Source organism: Lissotriton vulgaris, chromosome 11, assembly GCF_964263255.1.
Source record: "Lissotriton vulgaris chromosome 11, aLisVul1.2, whole genome shotgun sequence".
In the NCBI taxonomy this organism is placed as follows: domain Eukaryota; kingdom Metazoa; phylum Chordata; class Amphibia; order Caudata; family Salamandridae; genus Lissotriton; species Lissotriton vulgaris.
This window is the reverse complement of record NC_141699.1, coordinates 277,165,420-277,188,138: the sequence shown is the minus strand read 5'-3', so window position 1 is coordinate 277,188,138 and position 22,719 is coordinate 277,165,420. Positions and strand designations below refer to the sequence as shown.

At 36.1% G+C, this 22,719-nt stretch overlaps 1 long non-coding RNA gene across 1 annotated transcript; it reads right to left on the bottom strand.

Moving 5' to 3' along the window:
- Window positions 1-2,201: 2,201 nt before the first annotated feature.
- Window positions 2,202-22,461, bottom strand: LOC147679660 (uncharacterized). The gene is made up of 5 exons (XR_015300899.1): window positions 22,029-22,461; window positions 19,366-19,435; window positions 17,698-17,768; window positions 10,638-10,708; window positions 2,202-2,322 (listed from the first exon to the last, which is right to left on the bottom strand). It is a non-coding gene; the product is annotated as an uncharacterized LOC147679660 (long non-coding RNA).
- Window positions 22,462-22,719: the final 258 nt, after the last annotated feature.

Genomic DNA, 22,719 nt, shown 5'->3' with positions numbered 1-22,719 from the left:
AGAGTCTGTCAAAGAGATAGAGAGTCTGTCAAAGAGATAGAGAGTCTGTCAAAGAGATAGAGAGTCTGTGAAAGAGAGAGTCTGTCAAATAGAGAGAGTCTGTCAAAGAGAGAGAGAGAGTCTGTCAAAGAGAGAGAGAGAGTCTGTCAAAGAGGGAGAGTCTGTCAAAGAGGGATAGTCTGTCAAAGAGAGAGAGAGTCTGTCAAAGAGAGAGAGAGTCTGTCAAAGAGAGACAATCTGTCAAAGAGAGACAGTCTGACAGACTCTCTCTCTCTTTGACAGACTCTCTCTCTCTTTGACAGACTCTCTCTCTCTTTGACAGACTGTCTCTCTCTTTGACAGACTGTCTCTCTTTGACAGACTCTCTCTCTTTGACAGACTCTCTCTCTTTGACAGACTCTCTCTCTTTGACAGACTCTCTCTCTCTTTGACAGACTCTCTCTTTTTGACAGACTCTCTCTCTTTGACAGACTCTCGCTCTTTGACAGACTCTCGCTCTTTGACAGACTCTCGCTCTTTGACAGACTCTCGCTCTTTGACAGACTCTCGCTCTTTGACAGACTCTCGCTCTTTGACAGACTCTCTCTCTTTGACAGACTCTCTCTCTCTTTGACAAAGAGAGAGAGTCTGTCAAAGAAAGAGAGAGTTTGTCAGAGAGACAGTCTGTGAAAGAGAGACAGTCTGTCAAAGAGAGACAGTCTGTCAAAGAGAGACAGTCTGTTGAAGAAAGTCTGTCAAAGAGAGAGTCAAAGAGAGATAGTCAATGAGAGAAGAGAGAGTTTGTCAGAGAGACAGTCTGTGAAAGAGAGACAGTCTGTCAAAGAGAGACAGTCTGTTGAAGAAAGTCTGTCAAAGAGAGAGTCTGTCAAAGAGAGAGTCAAAGAGAGATAGTCAATGAGAGAGAGTCAGTCAAAGATAGAGAGAGTCTGTCAAAGAGAGAGAGTCTGTCAAAGACAGAGAGAGTCTGTCAAAGACAGAGAGAGTCTGTCAAAGACAGAGAGAGTCTGTCAAAGAGAGAGAGAGTCTGTCAAAGAGAGAGAGAGTCTGTCAAAGAGAGAGAGAGTCTGTCAAAGAGAGAGAGTCTGTCAAAGAGAGAGCGAGTCTGTCAAAGAGAGAGAGAGAGTCTGTCAAAGAGAGCGAGTCTGTCAAAGAGAGAGAGAGTCTGTCAAAGAGAGAGAGTCTGTCAAAGAGAGAGAGTCTGTCAAAGAGAGAGAGTCTGTCAAAGAGAGAGAGAGTCTGTCAAAGAGAGAGAGAGTCTGTCAAAGAGAGAGAGTCTGTCAAAGAGAGAGAGTGAGTCAAAGAGAGATAGTCAAAGAGAGTCTGTCAAAGAAAGAGAGAGTCTGTCAAAGAAAGAGAGAGTCTGTCAAAGAAAGAGATAGTGTCAAAGAGAGAGATAGTCTGTCAAAGAGAGAAAGTTTGTCAAAGAGAGAGTCTGTCAAAGAGAGGGAGTCAAAGAGAGTTAAAGAGAGTCAAAGAGAGAGAGTCTGCTCAAAGAGAGAGAGAGTCTGTCAAAGAGAGAGAGACTCTGTCAAAGAGAGAGAGAGGGAGTCAAAGAGAGAGTCAAAGAGAGAGTCAAAGAGAGAGTTAAAGAGAGAGTCAAAGAGAGAGTCAAAGAGAGAGTCAAAGAGAGAGAGAGAGTCTGTTAAAGAGAGAGAGAGTCTGTTAAAGAGAGAGAGAGGGAGTGAAAGAGAGAGTCTGTCAAAGAGAGAGAGTCTGTCAAAGAGAGAGAGTCTGTCAAAGAGAGAGAGAGTCTGTCAAAGAGAGAGAGAGTCTGTCAAAGAGCGAGAGTTTGTCAAAGAGTGAGAGTTTGTCAAAGGTGTAAGTATTGTGTGCAAGACTTTTTGGTACATAGTGTGTGTGTAAAAGGGTGAGTTTTTTTTTTATAAGCTTACCTCAGCAATAGTCCCAGAAATGCTCATTAATGAGCGTAGTGAAGCTGCTTTTACTGTTTTTATCGGTGATATTGGTGGAGCAGGGGGTTGTAGGATATATTGTGCCTCCTGTATTATTTCTTGAGGTATAGATAAGGGCATTATGCGTGATAGTTTCGTTTGTTTCGTGATGATAATTTTTGGCTAAGAAATTGCGAATCATAATAGCATTCCCTTCTTTAGTTTGCTGGTAAAATGGCTCATTGTAGCACGTTGCTTTAATGCAACTACTTTCATCAGCTAGAGCTAGATGATACATTACTTTGTGCTCTTGTTTAGCATTTGTATAGTTTGTTTTTGTCGAACATTTTATTACGTTGGCTCGGATTGTTTTTTGGTAAGGTTTGTTGTCTTCATGTTTCATTTTTTTGAGGTCTTCTATGGAAATCATCTGAAATGAGAGAAAATGTTAGTACACATTCTGAGCATACATTTTTCCCCTTTTGCTATTACCTGTAATAAAATAGCATGTTAATGAAGTGGTTGCATTTTAAACTGCCACCCATAATGCTTTGTGATCACTGTAATATGATTCTAATGTACCGTAGTGCATGATGTTGTCATTAGTATAGATGTGATCTAGTGTAGAATTGTAGTCTGTTGTGTATTGTTGTATTTTTTGCTGGCATTGAAATTGCTGCAGCATATATTCTAATAGCAAAGTTCTGTTTGGTGACATTTGTGTTAAATCTATATTGAAGTCTCCCATGATGACATATTTTGAATTTGGATACAAGTAAATTATGCTACTTAAAGCTTGTAATAATGTCTGCAAAAGTACATGTGGTGGTTTGTACAGTATAATAAATAAGTATTCAGAATCATTAAGATGCAGAGTGAAAATTAAAAAGTCAATTTCGTGTTGTGTTTGATATATTGGCGATAAAAGCATGTTTTTTTTGTAGTAAATGGCAATACCATGCTTAGTGTGCTGGTTGTGAAATTTATCAAATAATACTAGGTGATATTGTTCTATTAAGAACGTATTCTTATCTGCTTTTCTAGTTGTGTTGATTTCAGTAAGGCATATAATATCACTGTTCATGATATTTTTGTCTGATTTCATAGCAGTGTAATTTCTTTGCAAGGACCGTATGTTATGGACAATTATATTACACTGTTGTCTATAGCTATGTAATTGTGGTACTGATATTTGTAATAGCATGTGTGTTCTTAAACGTGTCATTTCTTCATGCACTTTTGGATGTACAGCTATTTTGTCTTGCTGAAAGTTTCTAATGTATATGTTGTCTAAAGATTTAGCTCTGCTTAAAGCTACATAATGTAGATGATGTACTTTACTGTTGTTAAAGTGAATGTAAATGGGCTCAATTGTTTCTCCTTGTGTTCTATGTATAGTTCTTGCAGATGATTGTCTCAATGGGAATTGTTTGCGTATAATAGTTATAAATTTCTGTGTATATTGGAAATGCCGTGTAATAGCATGAATGGGTGTCCAATGAGGCAAAATATTACTGTGATATATGTGTTTGTTTTCTTGTCTTGTTAATTTGCCTACTGTTTCTTTATCAAAATTAATCCAAATTACATTTGGGCTGTTATTGATAGTTTCCACAAATTCTACTATACCTGTTGCACCATTTGTTAAACCATCATTGACATTTATATTGTTAGTTAAATCATATCTTAATTGCAATGCAATATGTAATATTGATGGCAGGCTCATTGTTTTAGTAGAATCTGTGGGCAACTGTTTTAGTATTTTTTTTTTTACTGCTTCACTTAAGTCTGCTGCAACTGTATCTATTGCTGTAGCTGTGTAAACTGGGTAATGGGTTATATGTTCTAATAAAACTGCATTATTTACGCTATTGACTTCATTGTTAGTTCCCATAATGTAAGGGATCGTTTTGCTAATGTTTTCAGGTGGCTCTATTTCTCGTGTTTTTATCTGTATAATATCCTGATTTGTTTGTTTCCCTTCTCTTAATCTGTTTAGTAGTTGAGCAAATGGCAAGTCATTTTGTTGTCTCATTATTTTAGTCAACTCAAATAACTTGAAATGTGTCTGCCATAAATTAGTACTTACTGGCATATATGAATGTTTTGGGTTGTCAAATATGTATGGGTCAAAAACTGGCTTCAATTGGTAAAAGTCTCCAATTGCTAAAATAGATATACCGCCAAAAGGGAGATCAGACATTTTTATCTCTTGCAATCTATTATGTATAAAGTTGAATACATTAGCCCCTACCATTGATATTTCATCAATTATTAGCAATTTAAGATGCATTAGCTGACCTTGTAGTGTGCTTCTATTCTCATGAGTTAGCTGTCTATGAGTTAGTGTTTGTGAAATAGGTATTTTAAAAGTACTATGTAGTGTTTGTCCTTGAATGTTATGTGCTGCTTTGCCAGTTGGAGCTGTAAGCAATACATATATGTTATCTGGGTTTTCTCCTGCTTTTGTATTGTAATAACGTACTAATGTTTGGTAAAGTGCTGTTATAAGGAAACTTTTGCCTACTCCTGCACCACCTGTACAAAATGTGTAGCATGGTGTTTCTTTAGTTTTAACCCAATGCAAATGATGATATATAAAGTTAAGTTGTTCTTCTGTTAGATTTTGCATTATACTATCATATTGTTCTTTTGGCATTATGTTATTGCTTATTGATTCTTCTCTACTTGTACTTCTAATCCCTAAATCAAATGATAGGTCATACAATGGGTTTTCATTATTTTGCACTTCATGGCATATGGTGTTATCTTCTTCTGTATCTATTGGTGGTAGCAATGTATCTAATATACTAGTTTCATTGCTATTAGTTGTTAGTTGTTTATTATGTTTATTATATTTATTATGGTTTGAATCAACTGCATTTTTAAGTTCTAGATAGCGTTCATAATAAGTTCCCTTGTTATTAATTATATTATGTTCATTTCGCCATGGGTAAAAAAGCATGAGCAATTCTCTATAGTAATTTTCTGAGTCATTTTTGATGTTAAATCTGCAATAGCGAATTACTCTTGCTTTTTTTCTTTTTATGCAGTTTGTTTCGTCTACTAAATTTATCTCAAGTTCTTCGTCATCTGAGCTATGAAAGTTATTTTCAATAAGGAAATTGTCATGGCCTGTTTCTTCTTTTCCTTTACATTTTTTCTTTTCATTATACATAGATGCATAGTCAGCTAATGTACATGTTTCTAATTTTACAGGGCGTTTACTATACCTGACTATAATATTATCATATTGTATTTTACAAGACTCATCTGGTAAAGAATTGATAGTTTCGATGTCTTTTAATAAGTATGTACGCTTTTCATTAGGACTTGTATTGATAAATACAAAAGATCTTGAACTTTTCCGTAAAGGAATTTGTAGTATTAGATATGCTGCTTCTTGTGCACTTATTTCTGTACAGTTTAAGAATTTGTTCCCTATATGCTTAAGTTGTTCCTTAATACTTGGATTGGCATGTACTTCTTTAGCAGCTTGGGCAATTAGTTTGCTCATTCCTCGCTGTGATTTACTAATGTATGAAACAATATACACAGCACATGCATATGCATCTAAGATGTATTGTATATCTATGTTTGCTTGCCATGCTTTCAAAATAGTTGGATTGTAGTTATTTATAAAGCATTCAGCTGGTGTTCTTTTCAAGAAAATAGTATTTTTTTGTATAATAGATTGTATACATAAAGTATATTGTTTTAGATCTATGTTCATTGAATGCAAAAACTGTTCAAAAGTATAATTTGAAAATTCTTGGCTATTTATAGTTAGATGTATTAGTTCAATTTGCTGTAAGAGCTCGTTATTTGTTTTGTCTAGCTCTATTGGTTCTAGTATAAAAGTTTCAGGCATTGGATATCTGGGATAATGATATTTGCATGTTCTTTTATGTTTGATACGGCAGTTCTTGGTATGGCCGTGTCTTTGTAGAGGTAGTAAAGACTCTATATCTGGTTCTTCTGTTTTTGCACATGTAACATACTTATTTATGAAAGTAGTGACTTCATCTCTATCAGAAGTTTCATATAGTGGAGCATTTTCTATCCATATTATAGCATGTATATGTGGTGATCCCCGTTGTTGGAATTCCACTCTATAAAAGTAATCAATAATTTTGCCAATTGGATTACTTTCATGCAATAAAACAGAATTAAATAATTTCCGAACTTGAAAGTCAAAATGTCTTGCACATGTAATGGGATTCTGCTGTATTAATTTGCATTTTGTTTCCCATGACATATTGTTAAATTCTTCTTTTGTGCATTCTGGTCTCTTTTCTGTACGTAATAATATGTTAATTAAGTGATACCATTTCGTTTCTGCAGCAGATAAAGTTAAAAAAAATGTTGGTAATCCTAATTGTCTAATCATAGCAAAGAGGTCTTTTTTGCATTGCTCCCAATATGGTGGTGAACTACGGATAGTTTTAAGTATTTTGTATCCTTCATTATACTGCAAAATTGTATCTAATTTATTCTTTATGTCTTTGGCAGTTATAATGTTTCCATTATTAAAGTATTTCCTAAGAGATATAAATATTTTGCTCTGTAATTGTTTAATATGTAATGTTTTTAATTTAAAGAAAAGATTAGTAACACACTTTGCTACTCTTAGATCATTACTTCTTACTTCTGATTGACAGATTGTGCTGTAATGTATTGGGACATGCCTTTCTTCATTAGTCGGCCTTCGTTTCCCGCCAAATATAGTTGGGAATGCCAAATATTCAGAATCTTTGTCTTCATACAGGCCTCTTGGTGTGTTATATTCTGCAGGTGCTAAACTTAAAATATTATTTGTTTCTGTAGTAATAGTTTCATTATCTAACATAGTATCTAAATTTCCTGCTGGAATGTTGTCTGAGGAATCTGACGTATTACTTGTATCTGAAGTCTCATCACAAGAATGTATATCTTGTGTTGTATAATCCCAATCTTCATTAATAGTGATTCCATATTCTTGAAACAAAGTGCTTGTAGTGGCTAAATATAAAGCTGCACGTTTAACTTTGTTTGGTCTAACATTTTCATAATGGGTATAAGATTTATAACTTAATTTCCTTTTTAATTTTATTGGAATTGTCATGTTATCATTAATTTGCCTTGGTAAAACAGTTACTGTTGTCATAACGTCTGCAGGGACATTTACTACTGCACCTGATAGAGATTTTTGGAATCCACGTGGTAATGTTCTAATTTGTAAAAAAGGTATTCTTGGCGATACTAATCTTTCTTCTAAGTTATGCAACTGTAAGACTGGTGGGATATCAGGAAATGTCATCCCATTATATACTGAACATGGAGGTATTTTGTCTTTTGATATATATGTGTAACATGTTCTGCATATCTCATTTGTTCTGTATTTGCTAATATTACATTCTATGAATTTAGCTCTCTTACTAATACTGTGTGTATTTTGAAGACTTTGCTTATGCCAGAGTTGATTGCAAATAGTGCAAGTGTACTCGGGTCCATATCTTATTTCTTTCTGAAATATCCTAATTATCTCATTTGTTGTTTGACCTGCTATATGTCTATGATTAGGTTCATTCTCTTTGTTTTGTGTCTGTTTTCTTTTTCTAGTACTGTTTACTTCTAGAATTTCTATATTGGTTGGTTGAATTAGTGATTCAACATTAGCTGTTAATGTGTTTATTATCTCAGTATTGTTAAGAGCTATGTGTGAAGCTAAATAACTGTCTTCTGTTACATGCAGTCTATTGTCCTGACTATTGCTGTTTTGTGTGTTTAGTATTGTATTTTCTACTTGTAAGTTATTCGACGGAATTTCCCCTAATGCATTTATAGATATATGTGTCGTATGAACATATATGCTTTTTCTCGACTTTACATTTCCTTGTCTATGATTCCGTTGTGTTTGGTGTAAACCTTTTTTGCTAATTGTTGTTATGTTCACTGTAGTTAAATCTAAAGTAATACTCTCAGAATTAGTAATTTGTTCTCTATTGCCTAACTTTAGGATGTATTCTATAATAAGATTAATAGAGTCAAGGTTGATAGCAATACATGTTCCATTAGGATGTTGTATTGCATTTTCATTTTGGCTATGTGAATCAAATAGAGAGTATGTATGTAGAGTTTTGAAGACTGAAATTATATATCTACCTATAGAGATCAATATACCAGTTTGTGAATTAATTGTAGAAGTTAGTGCAGATATAAATTTACTATGTAAAGTTTGTGCTGATTTTGTTAGTTCTCCGCTAAAGCATTTTTTGAGCTTTGTAGAATAGATTATGTCATTGCTAACTATGTAATTTGGTAACTTTAGAGGTTGCATACAATCTTGTTCACCGACAGAGTGCATTTCAGTGTACAAAGCATCTCCAAGATTCATAATACAGTGCAAGTCTACACTATCCCAAATATATGCTGGTTTACAGTAGTTCTTTAGAATAGCAAATATACTATTTTGAAGACAATGTGTATAGTGACTAGTTTTATCACTATGTGTATTTTTGTCCTGTGGATGTGTGTTATGTAAAAAGGGAATTTCTTGTGGTGTTTGTGTTAAAATATGTGAATCTATATTGGTATTATTTGTGCTACTTTCCTTGTTCTGCAATGTGCTATTGTGTATATTATCATGAAGTAAACTGTCATTACTTCCAGTAATAAGTTTATATGTATTATAGTAATCACTTGAATATGTGTTTGTATGTACATTACTTGTGTTTATTGTTTGTTGTACATTTATGTGTGTGTTATTAATTACATTAGTAGAATATGTGTTGGTATTTAACTTACTTGCTGGTATTGTTTGTTGTAGATTTATGTGTGTGCTATTAATATGTTGTCTTTCTGTGTTGCTCTTAAGTGTTTTCTTAAGTATACTTGCATATGTGTCAGTAGGAGTAGTCTCTTCTGGTGTATTAGTATATTGTGTTGTGCTGATCTGCTTGCTGTTCTTTTTAGATTGATTATTAGGCCCTGTTGTAGTGAGAATTGCACAGGAATACGTACTAGTACTAGGAGTATTATCTAAAAATGCTAATGGCTGTTCCTTATTCCAAAAAGTATTTTTTTTAGATTGACATCTCTGAATGATTTTTTTGGCATTTTCTATACGCATTTCAAATGCTTGTGTGAAAAAATTTTCACTACCTTTAGTAGAATACACATAAAAAATTTTCGGTGCTACTGCATTCTTATTTTTTTCATGACGCACCATTGCTTTTTGAAGTGATTCTTTTGTAATCGTACTTATTTGTATTGGAGTTAATTCATACGGCACACAATTCAGGTTTGGTTTCTTAAGATAGTGTGCCAGATTAGTGATGTACTCTAGAAGTTTTTCAAATGTGAACTGTATAGTAATACATGTTCCATTTGGATGAGGCATTCCAGTCTTATCACGACTATGTGAGTCAAATACAAAGTACGAATCATTTTTCTTAAAAATGGAAATAACATAAATTTCCATGCAAAGTATAACACCGGAGTTGGAATCAAGTGCAGGTTTTAATATTTTGTTGAGATTTGGAAACGAAGGGTCACATTGTTGTAATATGTCTCCATAATAAGGTTCTTTAAGTTTAAGAGAATAGATAGTAGTATTGTGTTCAATAAAATTAGGTAACTCATCTGGATGCCTAAGTTGTTCGCTATTAAGTAAATGCATATCTATATATAAAGCATCACCTAATTTCATAATGTAATGCAAGTCTTCTTTAGTCCATGTATGTGCATCTTTGTAATAGTTGTGTATAATTGCAAAAGTACTATTTGGCAAGCATTGATAACCTCTCGAATTGCATGTAAATTTGTCATGACCTTGATGATAATCTGCTGCTAGTATTTGCATGTTAGCTAATCTAATTTATGAAATAATTTGATATCGCTACAGTATTGCTAGATTTTTTTGTTATCCGCGAGTCTATTTTCGTTCTCTTATTTAATCTATATATATATATATATATATATATATATATATATATATATATATATATATATATATATATATATATATATATATATATATATATATATATCTATTGCTAATTTATATTTTATTTTGTAGTTAACTATAATGCAAGGCAATTAATTGAACACTATTTTTTTGCTTTGTATTTTAGGTAGCAGATTTAGATGTATTTTGTTTACAATTTTAGTGATGTACTAGCTATAAGTTATACTATTAGCATATATATATATATATATATATATATATATATATATTTGGATATATTTATATGTATATATATATAGTTATTTTACTGTTAAATATATTCCAAGTTACAGGTTGATAGCTTATTTAAAAAACATACTTCTAATTGTATATATTTCCAAACAATTAGCAATTGTCTTTATAAAAGAAATAATTTTCCATGTTAAGTATATAAATATATATATATTTTTTTTAATAACTAATTATATATCTGATTTTGTCTAGTTTTTTTTCTCTAAATCCACTCTATTGTTGTTTTGGACTTGTTTTATAGTTGGAGCTGGTAGCAAAAGAAAAAGCAATTACTTTTACTTTTTTGTTTACTATTTTTTTTTCTTAAGATTAATGTTACCTATGGAAATCTTCTATATGATCTTTTCGAATTCTAAGTATATACAATATATATATATATATATATATATATATATATATATATATATATATATATATATATGGGTGTGTGTTGATATGTGTCTTGCTTTTTCCCTTGCTATTTCTATACTTACAAGTCAATACAGAAGCAAAATAGATACTTTTACCGTGATGATGTTTTCACTGATGTTGTGTCAAACAATTCAGAACGTCTGATGTTATTCAATCAATTGGCAATCTAAGGAAGAATGAAACAAGCATTAATATTGAGTTGACATATTAATATAATAAAAGTGGCTCGATACTCCAGACTATGTGTAGAAGTTGTATGTGTAGTATGTGTGTGGACTGAGTGAAGCATATTAGTAGTCGTAAATCGAGTTTTAGAAGTGTATGTAGTATAGAGTAACTAGTAATGTATAGTAGTAAGGAGGATAAAGTGAGCAAGATAGAGAGAGATGTAGGGCAGGACGAAGAGATGTTAATAAAGAGGGGTGGTTAGGCAATATTGAGAGTAGTGGAAAGATGAAGAGAAAGATAAGGAAAAGAGAGAAGTCTGATAAGGAAGAGAGGATATAGAGGTGTAGAATGTAAGCTACAAAAAAATCGAAATGTAAATTACATGAAGTTATTTTTATGAGAAGTTGTAAATAGTGTATTAGATGCATTGTTTGTAATTTTAAGCAAGTACAAAGGAATAGGAGAGGTAGTGAGATTAAGGAACACTTAATCCCTTGTTAAATCTAAATAAACAATAGAAGAGACGTTAAATACATCTGAATTTGCCACAGATACTGAGTGATGCAACTGGGGAATTGCACACTCACTTTAGGTGGAAAAGAAAGCCCTCACACACCGACCTAGTCAGTGTCATGCTTCATCATTGGGCCCCACCAAAGAGGCCGAATGCCTCTTTGGTGTGCTACGACGCCAGAAGACTGCGGAGCAGGTTTTGTGAAAAAGGCATGTTGTGAGTTTTATAATTAAAACTGCCTAATGTGTAAGTAAAAATCTATAATTCTTGATGCTTAGTACACAAATGAAAGAGTTATGTGTCTGAATTTAATGCCCAAGGTAATGGATTTGTTAATTTAAAATACTAATTAGTCAGTCAACATGTTTCATGTTTTACAGTTGTTTACATTTCCTTAGGCATTTATAATGACAGAATTATACCCCGGCGGTATGGACTCTCTAATCGCCCACCCTGACCTGGGGGCGTGAAAGTGAAAATATCAAAAAAATGATTTAGTGCATAAAAAAAGGGGGGAAGAGCAATTGCTCATTCCAAAAATACTCCTAATTGCGGAGTGTTTGTGCACCTGTAAAAGAAATAACAGACAAACATATAAAAGTTTCACACAATTAGTTGTAAATATAAGTCATTGCGTTTGTCCAGGGTGTTCTATAGTTGTTGCATAGTGTTCCTAAATAAACACTATAGTTAACATCCTCTATATAGCCTTATAGGGATGCTCACACTAACTTAGTAAAGTGAAGTGGAAAAGTGTGTAAAGCACACAAAGTAGCTAGAAAGTGTTGATGAACAGAGGAGACACATAAGAGATCAAGAGAGCTAGAAAGCAAGAAGAGAAGTAAGTGCAGAATGGAGTGAGAAGATAGCAAGTAAAAAAAGTGCAAGATAGAAAGTGAAGACAAGATGGAGACGTAGATAGAGAGTGAAGACAGGAAGGAGAGAGGACAAGAGAGAGAGAAAAAGGGAGGGTAGGATGTAGGGCATGAGCAAGAAGGAGGAATGGATGGAAGAAAGTGCAGGAGCAAGAGGGCCAGCTCAGTGGTGTAAAGACTTTCAGGTAAGCAATGTTGTGTTTTGTAAAGCTGATAATACTGTCACTTTGAATGCGCCGAATGTGACTAAATTTATTTTTCTTTTGTTGCAGTATTTGACAGCAGGGTTGGGCAAGTATTTCTTGTTGCCATTTTGTCTTGAGATCTTTGGCTCGCTGTCAGTGTCCATGGTGCAAGGACCCCTATAGAGATAGATGTAGATGGAGGGGAGTAAAGAAGAGAGCAGTTGGAAGAGTGGGCAAGAGGAAGAGTGATAGCAAAGGGGAAACAAGAGGAAGAGTGATAGCAAAGGGGGAAAAAGCGGAGAGGGAGATAAAGAGAATAATGATAGATAAGAAAGGAGAGAGAGTGGATGCAGAGAGTGAGCAAGAGGAAAAAACAGATAAAAGATAGAAAAGAGAGAAAGTTAAAGGCAAAACAGGGAGAATGTGCAAGAGAGAAGAATAGTAGATAGGGAGGAAGAGAGGGAGGAAGAGAGAGGGAAGACGAAAAGTAAGTGTACAATTGTGTGAGAAGATAGGAAACAAAGAGTGCAAGATAGTAACTATTTCTGGTCGGCATTTTGTCTTGGGATCCATGGCTCGCTGTCTCCATGGCACAAGGGATTTCAGGTATGCGTTTTAAATTGTAATGTAATTAGTATTTCTCTTACAGGTGTTTAACTATTTTGTTTATATTCTTATGTTTTTTTTTTGGGCTGTTCTCTCTAGTGTTTCCGTGTTGGGTCTCCTCCTTGGCGTAACAACTTTCAGGTAAGCGATGTGTTTTGTAACAAATAAATGACTGTCTCTTTTGAATGACTGGTTTTTTTTTAAGTTTGAAAAGGATTTTTTGACTTCATTCTACCCTTACGTTTCTTTTTGTCTTTTTTTTCTCTTCCTCCCTATGTACTATTTTTTTCTTGCACTTGCTCCCTCTTTTATCCTTTTAACTTTCTCTTTTTTATCTGTTTTTTCTATTGCTCACTCTCTGCATACTCTCTCTCTTGCCTTATCTATCCTTATTCTTTATCTCCCTCTCCTTTTTATTTTTTTTCCCTTTGCCATCACTCTTCCTCTTGCCCCCTTTTCCAACTGCTCTCTTCTTACTGCCCTCCATCTACATCTCTCTCTATGGGGGTCCTTGCACCATGGAGACTGAGACAGTGAGCCAAAGAGTGCAAAATAGAAAGTGAATACAAGATGAGGACAGAGATGGAGAGTGAAGGCAGGAAGGAGATAAAACGCAGGAGTAAGAAGAAAGACAGAATGTTAAGTAAGAGTAAGAAGTAGGGCATGAGCAAGAGGGAGGGAGAGAGAGCAGATGGAAGAGGGTGCAGGAGAGAGGGATGGTAGAGAGAAAAGAAAGCATAAAGGAGATAGAGAGAAGAATGATAGATAGGGAGGAAGAGGAACACGGAGAGTATTAGAAAGAGAAAAAGAAAAGAAAAAGGAGAGTGCAGGACAGAGAAGCATGATAGATAGAAAAGGAGCTAGAAGAAAGGAAAGAGCAGATGTAATAGGGGGCAGGAAGAAGGAAGAGAGCATAAAGGAGAGATATATAGAGAAGAATGAATAAAGAAGTAATTAAAAAAAGGAAGAGAGAGTGCCAAGAAAGAACGGAGTATGCAGAGAGGAGGTGAAAAGAAGTTAAAGAAAGATAAGTAAGAAAGAGGAAGAGAGTGCCGGAGATAGAAGTATGATAGATAAGAAAGTAGAGAGGATGCAAGATAAATGGAGATCTTGAGATCGAACGTAAAAGGGGCAAAAGACTGCAGAATGGAGGCAGAGGTCCAAAAATATAAGGAGTGCCAGATGGAAAGGCAGAACAACATAGGGAAGGATATAGAGAGTGAAAGTCACAGAGTGCAAAAGGAAGAGCAAGAAAGAGAGAAAGCAGGAGTTAAAGGGAGGGTGTCCATGAGCAAGAAAGAATTAAGAAGGGAGCAGTTGGAAGAGGGGGCAAGAGGGAGAGTGATGGCAAAGGGAAAATAGCAGAAGGGAGATAAAAAAAGAATGATGATAGAGAGGGAGTAAGAAGGAAGGAGAGAGAGCAGATGGAATAAGAGTCAAGAGTAAGAAGAAAGAGAGCAAAAAGGAGAGAGAAAAGAGAAGAGAGTGCAGAATGGAGTCAGAGGGCAAGAAAGAGAAGGAGTGCAAGATGGAAATGTAGCACAATATGGGGAAGGAGATAGAAAGTTAAAGTAAGAGAGAGGGCAAAAGGGAGAGCAAGGGAGAGAGAGAAAAAGCATGATGTAAAGAGAGGGATGGAAGAAAGAAGGTGAGAGGGTAGATGAAGAAAAGCACAAGAGTGTGAATATAAGATGGAGTGGCCAAAATAAAGAGAAATAAAGAAGGAATACAAGATAGCGACATAAGGAGCAGAGAAAGAAAGGAGAGAGATGGAAAGGGTATGCAAGAAGAAGAGAGGGGCAAAAGGTAAGAGCAACAGGGAGAGAGATAAAGATCGAAGGAATAGGAAGAGAGGGCAGGAGAGATAAGCATGATAGAAAAGGATAGAGAGAGCAAGCAGAAAGGAGAAAGGACGCAGGGCGCAAAGGGAGCAGCTTTTTTGCGCAGGCCAAAAGCTAATGAGAACTGTAGTGTGTGTTTGGGTCGGCCCTCGTCATTCATTGTCTGGCTCCATAAATTGAGCCTAGCCATTGGACGAGGGGCCTGTCCGTCAATTTAAAGCAGACTCAGGGGCGTTCAAGATTCTTTGGCTTTTGCCGACAAAACGACGCCAGGACGCCCCCGATTGTAGCCCGGCATTGCCGGGACCTGCCTTTGATGACGTATCAGGTTTCTTTGTCTGTGGCGGAAAAAATTGCAGGTAAGCGATGGTGTCTTTTGTAATATAAATGACTGTCTCTTTTGAATGCCCCAGCTGAAATGTTTAATGACGTATTTTTTTTTGTTGTTCTCTGCAGGTATTTGGCGACGGCACAGTGGGGGTAACAATTTACGGTCTGTATCCTTGGCTCGCTGTCTGTCTCTGTCTCCATGGTAGAAGGGATTTCTTGCAGGTAAGAGATGGTATCTTTTAAGGACAGAGATGGAGAGTGAAGGCAGGAAGGAGATAATACGCAGGAGTAAGAAGAAAGGCAGAAAGTAAAGGAAGAGTAAGAAGTAGGGCATGAGCAAGGAGGGAGGGAGAGAGAGCAGATGGAAGAGGGTGCAGGAGAGAGGTATGGTAGAGAGAAAAGAAAGCATAAAAGAGATAGAGAGAAGAATGAAAGATAGGGAGGAAGAGGAACACGGAGAGTATTAGAAAAGGAGAGTGCAGGACAGAGAAGCATGATAGATAGAAAAGGAGCAAGAAGAAAGGAGAGAGCAGATGGAATAGGGGGCAGGAAGAAGAAGGAAGAGAGCAGAAAGGAGAGATATAGAGAAGAAAGAATAAAGAAGTAATTTTAAAAAAGAAGAGAGAGTGCAAAAAAAAGAACGGAGTACGCAGAGAGGAGGTAAAAAGAAGATAGAGAAAGAGGAAGAGGGTGCAGGAGATAGAAGTATGATCGATAAGGAAGTAAAGAGGACGCAAGATAATGGAAATCTTGAGAGAGAACGTAGAAAGGGGAAAAGACTGCAGAATGGAGGCATAGGGCAAAAAATAGAAGGGGTGCAAGATGGAAAGCCAGAACAAGATAGGGAAGGAGATAGAAAGTGAAAGTCACAGAGTGCAAAAGGAAGAGCAAGGAAGAGAGAAAGCAGGGTGTGCATGAGCAAGAAAGAATTAAGAAGGGAGCAGTTGGAAGAGGGGGCAAGAGGGAGAGTGATGGCAAAGGGAAAATAGCAGAAGGGAGATACAAAAATAATCATGATAGAGAGGGAGGAAGAAGGAAGGAGAGAGAGGAGATGGAATAGGGTGCAGGAGAGAGAAAAAAGAGCAAAAAGGAGAGATAAGAGAGTGCAGAATGGAGTCAGAGGACAAAAAGGAGAAGGAGTGCAAGATGGAAATGGAGAACAACATAGGGAAGGAGATAGAAAGTGAAAGTAAAAGAGAGGGCAAAAGGGAGAGCAAAGGAGAGAGAAAATGCATGAGGTAAAGAGAGGGTGGGAAGGAGGGCATGAGCAAGAAATAAGTAAGTATGGAGCAGTTGGAAGAGGGTGCAAGAGGGAGATTGATGACAAAGAGAAAAGAGCAGAAAGGAGGGAGATAAAAAGAGAAGCATAATAGAGTGGGAGCAAGAAGGAAAGAGAGAGCAGTTGAAATAGGGGGTAGTAGGGAGAAGGAGAGAGCAGAAAGGAGAGATATATATAGGAGAGCAATAAAGAGAGCAGGAGGGAACAGATTGTGATGGAAGAAAGAAGGTGAGTATAGATGAAAAAAGCACAAGATTGTGAATGTAAGATGGAGTGGGCAAAATAAAGAGAAATAAAGAAGGAATACAAGATAGCAACATAAGGAGGAGAGAAAGAAAGGAGAGAGATGGAAAGAGTATGCAAGAAGAAGAGAGGGGCAAAAGGTAAGAGCATGCAAAGAGAGATAAAGATAGGAATAGGAAAAGAGATGGCAGGAGAGATAAGCATGATAGAAAAGGGAGAGAGGAAGCAGAAAGGAGAAAGGACGCAGGAAATAGAGAGATAAAGAATAAATTCAAGAGACAGCTACATTTAGGAAGTAGAGAAAGAAAGGAGAGAGATGGAAAGGGTATGCAAGAAGAAGAGGGGCAAAAGATAAGATAGCAAGAGGGAGAGAGATAAAGATAGAAGGAATAGGAAAAGAGAGGGAAGGAGAGATAAGCATAATAGATAAGTAGGGAGAGAGCAAGCATAAGTAGAGAGAGCAAGCTGAGACGCAAGCTAGAAAGAGCATCAGAGAGAAGGTAAGGAGGAGTAAAAGTGAGAGCAGAATAGAGTGAGTAAAAGAAAGTGCATGATAGATAGAAAGAGAAGAGGGGAATACAGGAGAGAGTGTAGAAGAGAAAGGATGCAAAAGAGGGAGAGGAAAAAAAAGAAGGAAAGTAGGAGAAAGTGAGGAAAGAATAGAGCAGGAGTAAATAAAATAGAAAGACTGCTGGCAAAATCATGAAGGAGATGCAGAGTAAATGCAAGAGAGAGGAAAGGCAAGAATGCAAAATTGAAAGGGAAGGCAAGAGAAAGAGATGTATATATGTTGCATGTGCTGTCTCAGTATCTAATCATTTGCTCATCTCCAAACTAAATCAAATGTTGTTTATGAGGCAAACTTTTGTGTATATCCAGCAAAGAATGCCCAGTACAGACAGAAAGAACAAAGTCTTAGTTATAAGTTTTCCTTTACATTTGACCTCTCTCCTGATTACGACCTCACCAGTGCTGCTTTCATCTCCAAAGTAAATTAAATGTTGTTTATGAGGCAAACTTTTGTGTATAACTATCTAGCAAAGAATGCCCAGTACAGACAGGAAGTACTACCCAAAAATGTCTAAAGTAAAATAAGTTTTAAGTATTAACGTACCGTGTTGAATGAACGAATTTGAAAGATGTGTCCTCGATGGGGCAGTTGCACCAAATGGCAAATTTTTTGTCCTGTAAAAGCAAAATATACCGTTAGCAAAAGTTTGAGAAGAGTGAGGACATTTGTGTGAAGTATATTAGAAGTTGTAAATAGAGAATTAGAAGCAGTATGTATTATAGAGTAACTAGTATAGTAGTAAAGACTATAAAATAACAAGGTGGAAAGAGATAGAGGTCAGGAAGAAGAGAGAGATGGATAGAAAGAGGGGAAGATAGGCAAAAAGAAAAGGAGTGAAAATAAAAAAGGAGAAGGATGATGAAACGTGCAAGTTAAAAAGAAGCTTGATATGGAGAGAATGCAAAGAAGTGAAAAGACGACAAAAATAAAGACAAAAATAAAGAAGTAAGAGTGCAGGAAATCGAAGTATGATAGATAAAGAGTGAAGCATAATAGAGAGGGAGCAAGAAGGAAGGAGAGAGCAGCTGGTAATTGAAAAAAGGAAGAGAGAGTGCAAGAGAGAACGTGAGGAACTTTTTTTGACAAAAGAATGTGAAAAAGGGTATATAAAGAAGAAAACCACAAGAGTGTGAAAGTAAGATAGGTAGAGTGTGCAAAATTGAGAGAAATAAAGAAGGAATACAAAAGAGCGAGATATAAGGAGGAGAGAAAGAAGGAGTGGTGGAAAGTGTCTGGAAGAAGAGAGGGGCAAAAGGTTAAGATATCAAGAGAGTGAGAGAAATAAAGATAGAAGGAATAGGAAAAGAGAAGGTAAAAGAGATAAGCATAATAGATAAGTCGGGAGATAGCAAGCAGAAGGGGGAGGACGCAAAAAATAGAGAGCACGAGAGAGAAGAAAAGGATGGGTAAAAGTGAGAGCTGAATAGAGATGGAGTAAAAGAAAGTGTGCATGATAGAAGGGAAGAAGATTAAAACAGGAGAGAGAAGGTATAAGAGAGGGCATGAAAAAAAGAGGGAAAAGAGAAGAAGAAAGAAAGTAGGTGTAATAGTGAGGGAAGAATAGAGCAGGAGTAAATTAAAGAGAAAGACTGATGGCAAAATGGGAAAGGAGATGCAGAGTAAATGCAAAAGAGATAAAGGCAAAAATGCAAAATTGAATTGGAAGTCAAGAGAGTGAAATGTATGTATGTTGCATGTGCTAGCTTAGTATGTAAGCATTTGCTGCCGGGACCTGTAAAGAAGGTGGGGATGAATATATAGGGTGAGGGCAGAAGAGTGAGAATGCAGGAGAGAGAAGGAGAGCAAAAGAAAGAGAAAGTCGGAGAAAAGGAGAGAAGAATAATGCGAGAGTGAAAGAAAGGACATTGAATGTAAAATTGTGAAGGAGATGCAGAGTAAATGCAGAAGAGAGACATAAGGAAAGGCAAGAAAGAAATTGAAAGGGAAGGCAGGAAATAAAGAGATCTATGTATATTGCGTGTGGTAAATGAGTCAAAGCATTCCCTACAGGGACCTTTCCAAAAAGTGTTTGTTATAAGTTTTACTTCTCTGTTGATTCCAACTTTACCAGTGGCGCTCTTGTACAAAAGCATAAGATGTGCTTTATGAGGGAAATTTTGTGTATAAGTTTACAGCAAAGAATGCTTAGTACAAACAGCAATTATTAAAAAACGAAATGTATTAAGTAAAATAAATAAAGTATTAACATACCGTGTTTATATAACGAATTTCAAATTGTGTAGTCGATGGGTCAGTTGCAACAAACGTGTACTTTTTTACCCTACAAAACAAAAATAGCATTAGCAAAATATTATGAGTGCAGGCAAAAAAAGCAGTGATTTTCTCATTCAAACTGTGCAAATTGAATCTTAGCCAAAGCTTTGCGTATTAGCAATTAATGCGTTCTAATGTAATAATATGGCAATTATTTGCGTCACGTTACTGGTTTGTATGTGCCTTTAAAAATATAGAAATCCGCGCATGCACGTTGTGAAAAAAAAAAGAAGGAATGTTGTCAGTGTTTTATTTAATTTCTCGCATCGTGCAAAGCAGTTTGTGAACTAAAGTTGTAACTGAACATATATATATATGTGTGTGTGAAAGATTAGTCTTACCTAAATCACTGAAATGGATTAACAAAAAACATGGTGAAATTGGCCAAATGTATATACAACACAATTGAATTGTAAAGTGATACGTATTCTTACTGCAAATTAGTTTTACAGAAAGGCATACTTACATGCGCAAACATTTTCATCCTAAATGCACAGTTTGCAAACATTTATATCGTAAATGTACCTATTGGCGATGTATGAAAAAGAACTCAAAGGCATTAAACAAAAACATGGGGAAATTGGGAATATGTATATGCAAGACAATTTAAATCTAAAGTAATACGTATTATTACTGATTTGTTTGCGCGTATAAAAACTGTAAAATGTGCTCGTAATACCGCTGCTCAAAAGAACAGATTACTTTCACAGAAAGGCCTGAACTTACATGCGCAAACATTTTCCTCCTAAATGCAGTTTGCCGATGTATAACTTTGTACTGAAAGTCGTCGTGTCTCACCTTATCCTAACTGTTCTTTATGCTCTAAGTAAATGTAACGGGCCTTCATGCTCTGACTAAATCTAGTGTTGCGACAAACACATGCTTGTGCTCATCTAACTCTCAGCCCTACGATTTGAGCATATTAAATAAAAAAAGGGGACAAATTACTTTCACAGAAAGGGCTAAACTTACATGCGCAAACATTTTCCTCCTTTATGCAGTTTGCCGATGTATAACTTTGCACTGAAAGTCGTCGTGTCTCACCTTATCCTAACTGTTCTTTATGCTCTCAGTAAATGTAACGGGCCTTGATGCAATGACTAAATTTAGTGTTGCAACAAACACATGCTTGTGCCCATCTAACTCTCAGCCCTACGATTTGAGCATATGAAATAAAATCTGGCATCGCACAAACAAGGCACCCAAAATGTACATAATGACGAATTGCATTAAACAGCAAGGCCTTACAAAGTAAGCATGTGTTCGAATTTTCAAAGGCCATGAATAAAGTAGACATGCGCAAACATTTAAATCGTAAATCTACCTACATTTTTCTCCTAAATGCAGTTTTCCGATGTATAACTTTGCATTGAAACTCGTCGGTCTCACCTTATCCTAACTTCTTTATGCTCTCAGTATAAAATCTGGGACAAATGACTTTCACAGAAAGGGAGAAACTTACATGCGCAAACATTTTCCTCCTAAATGCAGTTTGCCGATGTATAACTTTGCACTGAAAGTCGTCGTGTCTCACCTTATCCTAACTGTTCTTTATGCTCTCAGTAAATGTAACGGGCCTTCATGCTCTGACTAAATCTAGTGTTGCGACAAACACATGCTTGTGCTCATCTAACTCTCAGCCCTACGATTTGAGCATATGAACTAAAAAAGGGGACAAATTATTTTCACAGAAAGGGCTAAACTTACCTGTGCAAACATTTTCCTCCTAAATGCAGTTTGCCGATGTATTAGTTAGCCCTGAAAGTCGTCGTGTCTCACCTTATCCTAACTGTTCTTTATGCTCTCAGTAAATGTAACGGGCCTTCATGCTGTGACTAAATCGAGTGTTGCGACAAACACATGCTTGTGTTCAGTTAACTCAGCTCTACAATTTGAGCATATGAAATAAAATCTGGCATCGCACAAAGAAGGCATCCCAAATGTACATAATGACGAATTGCATTAAACAGCAAGGCCTTACAAAGTAAGCATGTGTTCGAATTTTCAAAGGCCATCAATAAAGTAGACATGCGCAAACATTTATATCGTAAATCTACCTACATTTTCCTCCTACATGCACAGTTTGCCGATGTATAACTTTGCACTGAAAGTCGTCGGTCTCACCTTATCCTAACTGTTCTTTATGCTCTCAGTAAATGTAACAGGCCTTCATGCTTTGACTAAATCTAGTGTTGCGACAAATACATGCTTGTGGTCAGCTAACTCAGCCCCACGATTTATGCATATTAAATAAAATGTGGCATCGCACAAACAAGGCATCCAAAATGTACATAATGGCGAATTTGAATAAACAGAGGTCCTTACAATGTAAGCATTTGTTTGAATTTTAAAAGTTCATGAATAAAGGAGACATCCGACAACATTTATATCGTAAATGTACCTATTGCCAATGTACCAAAAAGAACTCAAACGCATTAAACAAAAACATGGTGAAATTGGACAAACGTACAGGCAACAAAATTTAATTCTAAAGTGATTCATATTATTACTACTTTGTTGCGCGTGTAAAACTGAAAATTGTGGTCGTAATACCGCAGCTCAAAAGGACAAATTACTTTCACAGACAGGAAGGAACTTACAGTTTATGTCGAAAGGCTCCAGTCCGCTGTCTCGAAGTATACCTCCTGAGATCGGTCGAGAAATCGAGAGGCTCCAGTCCACTGTCACGAAGTATACCTTCTGAGCTCGCTCGAAGAAATGTTTCTTTCCGTGGCTGTAGTCCTTTACATACTGTGGAAGACAAAAAAAACCGCAGTTAGTTCATTAAATAACAAAAGACTTGCAAAGTTTGTTGTTAAGAACATGTAGGTGAGATGTTGTTTAGGATGTTGCTGTCTCGACATATGTAAATTGCCGATAGGAGGCTGTCTGGCCGAATGAAAAGGTCGTGGATGCTGTGACTCGTTAGAGTACTTAGTGGCTATGTGCGACTTTTGCCGATCTTGAATATCAAAGCTTAGTGGTAGACGAGTTGGCGCCACGCTGCCTGCAAATACAAAAAGAAGTGCTGGTGAATATCATTTTGTTAAAGTAGAAAAACACGATAGCTCTTTCCAATAATTCCCTACACAGAAAGCACACGATATAAAATAACTATTAAAGTAAGCATAATAGAATTACGACACCACGCCGCCGACATATTCCTGCAAATAAAGGGAAAGAAATGAAGTTAGAAATTACTTTTGAAACGTAACAAAACACTCCGGGTATTCGAAAGTGACAGTAATTCTTTAGTTACCAAAAACATCGCTTACCTGCAAGTCGTCACGC